Source organism: Chrysochloris asiatica, unplaced genomic scaffold, assembly GCF_000296735.1.
Source record: "Chrysochloris asiatica unplaced genomic scaffold, ChrAsi1.0 scaffold00148, whole genome shotgun sequence".
Classification (NCBI taxonomy): Eukaryota; Metazoa; Chordata; class Mammalia; order Afrosoricida; family Chrysochloridae; genus Chrysochloris; species Chrysochloris asiatica.
The window spans coordinates 4,225,301-4,233,911 of NW_006408666.1; positions in this window are offsets into that span (position 1 = coordinate 4,225,301).

Sequence of the window (8,611 nt, forward strand, 5' to 3'; positions counted from 1 at the left end):
GGGGGAGAAACTGTAGACCAAAATTCAAAGTGATAGAAATGACCAGATTAACTGGCTTGAATCCCAGAGACTGAGTGCTAAGATACCCTGCAAGCCTAGAACTGAACTTGCCCACATTGCTCAGCTTTCAGCCAAATAGGCCTAAGAAGTGAACAGTAACATTGGGGAGGAATGTACACCTCTCCCTGAACAATCAACAATATGGGATCAAAACCATAGAATTTACCCCAAAACCAAGCTCAAATGGGGTAGCAAAGAAGTACAAATGGAATGGCAAATGCTGGGAGGAAGTGGGACTAGTCCTATTACAACACTGGGGATTGTGACCGATGTCACAAGCAAAGTCTGTAACAATGTTGAGTGAAACACAAATGTACTCTGCAAATTGCCTTCAAACCACAAGAAAAAGCTAAATAAAATAAAATAAAGTCCACAGACTCCAGAGTGAGAGATAAAATATGATATCCAAAATACTCCACTGCTATACACTAGTGTAGTGATTACGAATCGGGCTGCGAACCTTAAGGTCAGCGGTTCAAAACTACCAGCTGCTCCGCGGGAGAAAGATCAGGCTTTCTACTCCCATAAAGATTTACACCCTCAGAAACCCTGTACAGGGTCGCTATGGGTCGGAACCAACTCGACGGCACTTAACAACAACAACAACAACAAACACATCTGTGTAATAAATTATGCAGCATAGGTTAAAATGGCAATAACAAAAAAGCTTTGAAACAGTGATGATGGTTTCACAACTTGATGAACTTAATGTCACAGATTTGTACCAGCAAAAAAATGTTGAAACGGTCAATAGTTTTTTATATATGTGTTCTTATTATGCACTGTTGAGTAGATTCTGACTCATAGCAAACTGTATAGGGTTTCCAAGGAGCAGCTGGTAGATTTGAACTGCCAACTTTTGATTAGCAGTCCAGTGCTTACACTATAGTGTCATGACAATACATATGTATATATATTTACTGCAATTTAAAAATATGACTGGGTAACATTATTGTTAAGTTGTTAAGTGTCATCAAGTCAGTTTACTCCCAGTGACCATAAATAAGGTTTCTGAGGAGTGGCTGGTGAGGTTGATCCACCAACCTTGTGGTTCAAACAGACCTTGAGGTCAAGCGCTTATCCTACAGTGCTACCCCAAGACTCCAACATTAAGAAATGTCACAATTTATCCATATTTTATATATGGAATCATGAGAAAGTAGAAATATTCTGTTTCAAGTTCACGTAGATTGTTGGTATTGGTCCATCTAAATTTCAGGTTGTCTGACACATTTTACTCAAGCTTTTATAGGCACTGGCCCTCAGCAGTATTTAACCATGCACTCAAAGGCTAGAACTTCTAGACCCTTGCCCATGGTGCTTGGGGACTTTTGGCTCAGTGGTCCTCATTGTAATGGATTAGACCAAAAGGCTCATTCTGGCACTTTCTATTTCTCAAGTTGGTTAGTATCTCCTTCCCCACCCCCATCTAATTTGAATGATTTTGCCTACTCTGCATTACATTTACGATGTTTCCATCTTCTTTCTTTCTAGACTATGAATTCCTTGAGAAATAGAATGCATCATAGTGTCCTAGTATAGTCAGCCTTTATAAATAGTAGGCAGTAGCAATGAAAACAAGTCACTTATGCAAGTAATAGAGGATTTCCCACTAATGATCAACTTACAACATAAAACCAGTATTAGAAAAACTGCCACCACTTTTAGCACATACCATTTTCAGACATTGAGTTGTTGTTGTTATTAATTTAAGTGCTTAGAGTCAGTCCCAAGTCATAGCAACCATGTATAGGGTTTCCCAGAAGCGTCTGGTGAGCTTGAACCACTGACCAACAAACCAACTTTGCAGTCCAGCACATTCACCCTCAGCAGTACATGGGGGAAAAGTGACTAGAATTGAGGCAGATTGTATTTCACCGATGGTTGATTAGAACCCAAAAGGAATCACCAACCATAAAGCAAAATGTACTTACAAATTTGTCAGTGTGATCACACGCTGCCCCCCATAAAAACAAGGCTGGTTTGAAACATTCTATCTCTGAAAAGGGACATTGTAAAGATCACTTGAAGAACAAGATGTTCTCCTTGGCTTTTAAAGATGAACCTTCTTCTCCCTTCTCCAGCCTGTCTGATAGTACCCTTCCACAGGTCACCTGACCAAGGGACACAGAGCCAGGGCCATTGATACTATCATTTTACCACTTCTCATGGGCTGAGAACACATTTTCTCAAGAGTTTTCAAAATACAAACTACAACCATTTGACACTCTCATTTTCCTTCTGAAGAACTAAACAATATTATGAGTAACACTTGAACTGAATATCAATTTATAGCCCACAAAATCATCTTCCTCAGGAGAAATACGATTATCTCAAGCTTTGGGAAGGTCTCTGCTTATATTTTCCCCTTTCTAGTGACTACCCTGGAGCTCTGATAGCATAGTGGTTACGAAGCAGGCTGCGAACCTTAAATGTCAGCAGTTTGAAACTACCAGCCACTCCATGGGAGAAAGATGAGGCTTTCTGCTCCCATAAGGATTTTACAGCCTCGGAAACCCTGTACAGGGTCACTATGGGTTGGAACCAACTCAACGACAATTAACAACAACAACAGTGACTACCCTAAACCACTATTTTTGTGATTTGTATGGAGAAGTCCTTTCCCTCAAAACCACATAAAATAATTTCATTACAAATGACACTGATTACAAGATCTTGAAATGGAAATCTCTAGAACTGTGGAGTGGCTTGGTGTGGTGCTGCAGGATAAGCACTGGACTTCTATTTGCAGAATCAATGGTTCAAACCCACCAGCCACTCCTGGAAAGCACTATGCAGGGTTGCTGTGGGTCGGAACTGTCTTGACAGTATTTACCAATAACAATGTTGTTGTTAAGTGCCATGGAGTCGATTCTGACCCATAGCGACCCAGGATAGGGTTTCTGAGGAAATGGCTTTGCAGTCTGGCGTATTAACCCACAGCGCCACACCAGGACTCCACCAATAACAATAGGTGCTAGTAACTCAGAATTATGTAGTGATATTATGAATCGGGCTGCTAACCTCAAGGTCGGCGGTTCAAAACTACCAGCGGTTCCGCCAGAGAAAGATGAGGCGTTCTGCTCCCATAAAGATTTACAGCTTTGGAAACCCTGTACGGGGTCGCTGTGAGTCGGAACTGACTCCACGGTACTTAACAACAACAACCACCCCTGGGCAGACACTGTGTTGAGGATGTCACATGGGGTTAGTGCAATGGAATCTTCAGGATAATCCTATTCAGCATTTTTTACCCCATTTTTTTCATGCTCACTGCTACCCCTCAGTACCAGCAGCACATCGCCCCACCATGTCAGGATTGCTTTGGTATAAAAGTCTCAGGAGGCAGACTGTAGTCTGTGTTGAGTACAGCCATGTGGTCAGATCCACTACCTCTAAGTGAGATGCACTTTTCCCCATAAAGCCTAGTAAGGTCTGGTGAGAAGAACTATGAACTTTGACTTCTCAATTTCAATCTGTTCTCTGCCAGAAAGAAACCCCTCATGCTGTGTGCTTTTCTCACTGCTCAAGATCATTCTCATTTGGAATTTTTATCTTTTTTTAAAGAAAAGATACAGTATATTGACTTGTATTATGGGAATATCCATAAATGAGAATGAAAATCATTAGCATGTCAAATTCTGTCTTCTCATGCCACTGTGCTCCTGACCCACACTCTTCATGTGCCCACTTGCCAATACTCATTGTGAAATGTCAGCTCAAATTAGTTCTGAGCTATGTAGCCTGGTGAGTTTGATCTGTAGCAGACCATGGTGATGGGGTTACCACGAGTCATGGTCCAGCTCCAAGGTAGCTAACAACAACATGTAGCTTGGTGCCAGACATAATGAGCCTCACTATGGAATGGACGGCTAGTCCAATAAAGTAGTGGTGTCGGACGGCTAGCCTAGAGGTGCCAAGACATTTTACTTTCTCTATATTTCTGGTACTGAAACCCAGGAAAATGTGATAAATGTTTTCTATCTCAAAAGTGAAAAAATGAGTCATCTGCTTTAGTTTAAAGGAGATAATAATTGTACTATTATGAACAGTCTGTGATCTTCTATTTGAAATACCCCAAGAGACTTTGGAATGTGTTTCTGGATCAAAAAGCATGTAAAAATTGTATCTCTCATTTCCCATCAGGTCCAAATCCACTGCTGTAGAGTGGATTCCAACTCATAGTGACCTTATCCGAGGAGCATACGGGCCCCACAGGGCTCCTAAGGGTTTCTAATCTTTGTGGAAGCAGACTCCCACGCCTTTCTTTCAGTTACCAGCCAAGTGCTTAAACCCGCCAGGCCAACAATGCTAATACAGGAATAGAACAACCTTTTGAAAGTTAAAAGTCGTAAGATATGGTTTAAAGTCTCCAAACCCCCCAAATTGTGCCTATTAGACACCATGATTTTTTTCCTTGCTCCACTGGCATAGTATATGTGAAGGAAGGCAAAGGAGTTAATATATATACATATATACACAAACACACACACACACACACAATTTCCACTCAAAGTGGAAACCAGCCCAGCAGTGCAGCTGCTGCAAGGCAAGCCCTGTTCTGGACCTGCCTTGACCTCAGTCTCTGCCTCCCTCTGTCTCTTGGAAATGCACTGTCCTCCCAGGTGGATCATTTCTCTTTGAAGACCAAGACTTGGAAGAGCAATCTGGAAAACCTCATGCTGTGTGCTTTTCTCACTGCTCAAGACCAGACCACCCACCCAGAGACTTGCTCAGAGAAATGTTTCACCCGGCTCTTGGGCCTGGAGCGTAGGAAGTAACCAGGGGATCCCAGTGAAGCTGCAGACTGGCCCAGCTTAGGAGAGAGAAGAGCATTCCCTTGGACAGGACATGCCAAATAAAACAGGACTCCACATCCCGTCAGACCCACACCACTGCACCTCTTCCCAGTCAGAGCTATGTGTATGTGTGTGTGTTTTAGCAATTTGTGTCAATAAACCATTTCTCTTCCAAATGTTCCTTATTATCCCAATTCTCATTACAAATATTTTGATGTCAATTCTAACATAATGAGTTCCTGCCAGTCTTTCATTAAATAATGAAAAACCATTGCCTCCATGCCCCCAAAGGAGATGCTTTCAAGACAGCTAATGATGAGTTCTCTGAGCGATGTGTGATTGGTCAGAATGAGGTGTTCTGCAGCTTGACCCCGCCCTCTGGCCTCACCACACCCTCCCACCACTGGATTTTCTCCTTTCCTCATCTAGCTCTTTACCTGAATCAAGTAAGAACCTCTCAAGGTAACTGATGCTTCTTTGATAAGCAGACTGTGCTCTGTCAGTTTCCTTGCTGGTGAGTGAACAATGATCTTTTTTTTTCAGTCCATCACTTGGGAGGTATGTTTCATTGGAAAGAAAGACACCCTAGGTTTTGTGTTGAGTTTATGTGTGAGAGTCTTTAAGGGCTCAGAGGCCAATATCACTGCCTTTCTGAATCGATCTTCTACCAACAGCCAGTGTGTCCTGCAATGCACAGCTCACACTGTACAGCAGCCATTCCACAGAGGCAGGTCCACACTGAAGATTCTAATGGCACTTTCAGAGCCCGTGGCTCTGCAGGATAATGTATTGGTCAAACCACAAGGTCAGCGGCTCAAACTCACCAGCCACTCCTTAGAAACCATTTACAAGGTCACTATGAACCAGAACCAACTCAAAGGCACTTAACAACAACAACAAAAGGGAGCGAAACACCAAGTAGTATTAGGCTGGGATATCACTGTAGGATCAGCACTGGACTTCAACCACAATGCCGGTGGTTCAAACAGAAGTCACACCTCAGAGGCCTACACAGGATCACTAAGAGTTGGAACCAACTCAATGGCACATAACAAAAACATTAGGTTCTTTTGTGGTCAAACCAAGCTTTTCAGAGAATCAGATATGAGTCAGACAGAGGTTTGTGTCTTTTTTATGACTTTGTAGGCATGGCATTGTTACTGGGGGTGAAAAAGCCAGTTAATGCGTCAGACTGCAAAGTTGTTTGAACTGCAAGGTCGGTGGTTCAAACTCACCAGCTAGTTGCTCCTTGGAAACCCTATACAGGGTCGCTATGGGTTGGAATTGACTCAACGGCACTTAACAACAACAACAACCTAGGAGAAAAATGGTGGTCAGGTGTATTCTGGATATGAGGACGACTTTAGAGTGAAAGAAAGTTAAAGTCTGTGGCAAATTTTTTAAAAATCTGGGCAAGAAGTCAGCAGGACCCAAGGTGTTCCAAGGCCTTCCTGCCTAATGCCCAAAACACAACCTCCTTGCTGTGGAATTGAAGGAACTTAGTGATACAAATCCAAGCTACCTTTATAGTCTTACCTAGCTCTCTTACCCACCCCTCAGCTCACATTCCAGCCATACCAGACAACTCACTGTTACAACAACACACCCTTCTTTGTCATGCTCCTATGTAATTAGTTACTCACATGCCATCTTTGGCTCAAAGAGACAGCAAAAAAAACTTCTTTCCTTTTCTAGCTCAAAGAGCTCTGTGATCATTTAAAAGGAGCCCTAATAGCCTAGTGGATTAGGAGCAGGGCTGCTAATCACAAGGTCAGCAGTTCAAATCTACCAGTTGCTCCAAAAGAGAAAGATTTGCAGCCTTGGAAACCCAACTCAGTGGCACACAGCCACCACCACCCGAGAGAAAGCCACGTCTGTCTGTCTGTCTCATTTCCACTATTATAGGGCCCCACTCAGGTGGGAACAAAACCCACCCGACTCTTGTGAACTTAACCGATAACATCATTAAAAACCTAATTCCCAACAAGATTATGTTCACAGGTACCAGGCGGTAGAAATTCAATATATCTTGTTGCAGAACCTAGTTTCAGCCCTAAGAGTTGTGTGTGCAAACTGAGTGTGCACAAAGCAGATAATAAGCTTACATTAGGGGAAGGTCTTGGAGATGTGACAGAGTCACAAGTAGAGGTGGGTTTGGTGAGGTGAGCCAGGAGGCCTTTGTGAGAAGGTGACTTTTGAATTGAGTCCTAATAGATAATTTAGCCATATTAAAATGTTGACTAAGAACATTCCAGGGAGAGAAAAAGTAAGTAAGAAGTCGATGGAGTGGTAAATGGCTCAGCTTGATTAAGAAAAATAGACAAAAGAGGTCAATGTGTGAGCATATATGAATGATGAGAAGAAAGGAAATGAGATTGAAGATAAATATATTTGAATAGCAGTAGAAGGGAAACTGGCTAAAAGCCCAGGCTATATATATGTATCTGTATAATGAAAATCATAATTCTTAGGCCTATGAAAATAATTATATTATAGGTTGCAGTTTATCTTATTGAATCCCTAAAACACCTCATCCTACTGAATTCCAAAACACTCCTAAAATATTAGTATTATTATTTCTATTAATTTCAATTGCAATACTTTACAAGGAACTAAGAAGTGAATTAATTTTCCCCAGATCATAATGAGTGATAGAACCAAGTTTCAAATCACATTACCCATACCCTGTATAGTTGTAAAAATGACTGGGAGAAAAAATTATTTATTTTTTTTTCCAGAACATAGAAGTTTGATATTTATGCTATTCAATCCAGTGGTTACATTTCTTTTCAAAAGTAGTATAATTATGAATTCTACTATGAATTACAAATAAGATTCACAAGTTAACCAAGAAATCATAGCATTTGTACTAGCTCCAAAGGGCTGCTGGTAACCAGAGTTATGATATAAAAGCGTGCTATCTCTTAAAATACCAGTTTTCTTCTCTATTCTGGTAGAAGGTGGATCCCTTGATACAAATGGTTTTGGGTGAGGAAAAACTCGTAGACTCATGGAAGAAATTTGAGATTCATTAGAATCTTCAATAGTTGTCGTTGGTGCTACGTATCATGGAATGAGTGACATCTCATAGTGACCCTACGTGCAACAGAATGGAACGCTGCCCAGCCGTGTACTAGCCCCATGATCACGACTATGTTTGCACCCATTCTTGTGGCTAGTGGGTCAATTCTTCTCATTGAGGGTCTTCCTCCTTTTCACTGGTCCTCTCCAAAGACTTGTCCTTACCAACAAATCCAGAGTACACAAGACAAAGTCTTGCCGTCTTTGCTTCTAAGGAGGATTATGGCTCTATTTCCTCCAAGACAAATGTATACATTTTCCCTGCAGTACACGCTCTGTTCAATATTCTTACCAGCATCATAATTCAAATGTAACAATTGTTCTCTGATCTTCCTTATTCAGGGCTCAGCTTTCCCATACCTTCAACATGATTTAAAATACAATGTCTTGTGTCAAGTGTACCTTGTTCCTCAAAGTGACATCTTTTCTTTTTCTTTTTCTTTATTTATTTTGAAATCTTTTGTTGTGAAAATTTGTAGTTTTATTTTCAACAAATCATCCACTTCGTTTCATCTCCATAATGCCAGTTCTCTCCATGTAACAACAGTTCTTCTTATTTATTTATTTCTAGTCCGTCCTTCTGTTTCAAGAGGTTATTTGCAGCAGATTTGTCCAATGCAATACAGCATTTGATTTCATAACCCTTTAGAAATTTCTAGAACAATGAAAGT